The 2,500-nt window shown below is 79.7% G+C and overlaps 1 non-coding gene across 1 annotated transcript; it reads left to right on the forward strand.

The window, feature by feature from the left end:
• Positions 1 to 1,590: 1,590 nt before the first annotated feature.
• LOC136995617 (5.8S ribosomal RNA) lies at positions 1,591 to 1,743 on the forward strand. Its single transcript, XR_010887162.1, has one exon. It is a non-coding gene; the product is annotated as a 5.8S ribosomal RNA (ribosomal RNA).
• The last annotated feature ends 757 nt before the right edge of the window (positions 1,744 to 2,500 follow it).

The raw sequence follows: 2,500 nt of genomic DNA on the forward strand, positions 1-2,500 counted from the left end.
CGCTGCTGCCGCCGAGGCTGCCGCCGTCGCCGCGAGGCGGCGGCGGCCCGGCGGCGGGCGGCGGCGGGGGAGGCACCCCCGCGGGGATTTCAGGTCGTTTCCCTCACCCCAGGGCCAGGTACCTAGCGTCCGCGCTCCTCCTGCCCCCCCTCGGTGACCCACCCGTGTGGTCCCGTGTGCCAGCTCGCTCCTCCCGGGCGCCGCGCCGTGAGCGCCGCACCGGCCGTGCCCTCCCGCCCTTTCCGCTTTCCCTTTCTCTCCCCCCCCCCACCGCTCCAGCCGCCCCGCGCCGTGCCGCGGGGACCGTGCTGCGAGCGGGCCGGGCGGGGGGGGGGGGCGGGGTGGCGGGAGGAGCGGAGGGCCTCCGGCCACCGCGGCCGCCGGTAGCCGCCCCGGGTAGGGATGGCCATGGGCCCCGGGCTCCGGGCCCGAGGGTTCTCGGCGGGAGAGCCGGGCGGGGGTTTAAAGACTCGGGCGGCCCGATGCGACCCGGGGGGCAGCCGGGTGTGCTGCCGGAGGGCCGGGGGGCCGGCGCGCGCGGGCGCCGTGCCCCCCCATGCCAGCCGGCGCGCCCCGCGCTCGCCCTGCGGGCAGCCGGGACGGAGAGGGGTACCCTGCCCCCTCTCTCCGCGGTCTGGTCTCGGCGGAGGGACGCCGCGCGGTCGGCTGGCGCCGGCCTGCCTCGAACGCGTGACCCCGGCGCGAGCGCGTGCTCTCGCCGGGACGGTGAGCCCCCACCCACCGCGGGTGGTGCGGACGCCGCGCCTCGGCGCGATCCGCTCTCCTCCCTGGCCGGGGCTCTCGGTCTGCCGCCGTGGCCGCTGGCGGCGGCGCCCTACCCGCCGGCACTCCGCCATCCGGCGCGCCTGCCTCGCTCTGCCCAACCCGGCTTCGCCGGGCGGCGGGCGGGCGGCAGGCGGGCGGCGGGGGCGCCCCCCCCCGTTCTCCGCGTGGAGACGGGGAGAGCGGGCGCCGTCCCCGTCCGTCCCGCCTTGCCCGCCCGCCCGCCGCCGGGCGTCTGTCCGCGGAAGGGACGGGAGAGCGCGTGGTGTCGTCCGGGAGGCTGTGTGTGCGCGCGCGCGGGCGTGGGCGCCGCCTCGGGGCCACGGCGGAGCCGGAGGCCGGCGAGGCGAGCGAGGAGCTGGGGAGCGCGGGGCCGGTGGGCCGCGGGCGCGCGGGCAGCGGCCGGTGCCGCTGCCGGTGGCGGCCGGGCTCCGACGCTGGGGGTCCGCGGGGAGCCGCCCCCTCCCCCAGCGTCCCCGAGGCAGGCGGCGCGGCCGGCGCGCTGCTCCCCGCCGGGCCGGGCCGAGCCTGGGCGCCTGGGCCGGACTCGAAGCGAGCAAAGGGTTGTCCCAGGTCGGGAGCGAGGGCTCCCCGCCCTTCTCGTTCGGGTTTTCCTTTTCCCTTTTTCCCCCCCCACTCTGTGCTCGTACGGTCAGCGGGGCGAGCCCCTCTCTCTGGCTCTCGGCCGTCCCTCGCTCAGCAGCCGGCGTCGGCGTGAGGAGGGAGGCGGAGCGGAGGGGGGGCCCTCAGGGGCTGCCGAAGGCTGCCCGGTCCCCCCGCGCGCGCGGCGGGGGCCGAAACCGAGACAACTCTTAGCGGTGGATCACTCGGCTCGTGCGTCGATGAAGAACGCAGCTAGCTGCGAGAATTAATGTGAATTGCAGGACACATTGATCATCGACACTTCGAACGCACTTGCGGCCCCGGGTTCCTCCCGGGGCTACGCCTGTCTGAGCGTCGCTTGGCGGTCAATCGTCACCCCCGCTGTCGCGTTGGCGCAGCGGTGCCGCCCCTCGGGGGGGGCGCGTGGGGGGGCGGGGGAGGCGCGGCGGCGCCGGCGGCGGCGGTGCGCGGCGGCCTCGGCGGCGGAGAGTCGGCGGCGGAGCCGGGACCCCGGTGCGTGCACCGGCGGCCCCGGTCTTCCTGCCCGCCGGGCTCCGGCGCCGGGCCGCCCGCAGCGGCCGCGGCCGGCGTGCCTTGCCGCGCCTGTGCCCGCCCTCCTCGCCCTCCGAGCGCGGTGGCCACCGCTGCGCGGCGCGCGCCGTGCGGGGTGGCGCGGCTGGGGCGCCTCGCAGGCCCGTGCCCCGGGGAGAGGGTGCCTCCTCTTCCCCGCGCGGCCGGGCCTTCGTCCCCCTAAGTGCAGACTCGGGGAAACCCCCCGCTCCCGGAGCGCCCGCTTCGCGGAGTTCGTCCCGCTGGGGCCCCCCCCCCAGGTCGGGTGGGTTGCGGTGGCCCGGCGCGCCTCGTCGCCGCCGCCCGCCACCACCGCCAGTCTGGCCGCCGTCTGGGCTTCTCCTCCGCCACTCTCCCGGTGGTGCGCTGGTCCCCCGTTCCCCTCCGGGGTGGGGACGGCCGGCTGCCTTGCGCTTCCCTGCGCCCCGACCGCCGCCGGTGCGGCGCGCCGCCGGGCCGCCCCCCCTGCCCTCCCCGCGGCGCGCCCGCGTCCGTCGCGTGTGCCGAGCCACTTCCACCCGCCGGCTGGCGTCAGCCGCGGCGT

This window comes from Apteryx mantelli, unplaced genomic scaffold, assembly GCF_036417845.1.
Source record: "Apteryx mantelli isolate bAptMan1 unplaced genomic scaffold, bAptMan1.hap1 HAP1_SCAFFOLD_141, whole genome shotgun sequence".
In the NCBI taxonomy this organism is placed as follows: domain Eukaryota; kingdom Metazoa; phylum Chordata; class Aves; order Apterygiformes; family Apterygidae; genus Apteryx; species Apteryx mantelli.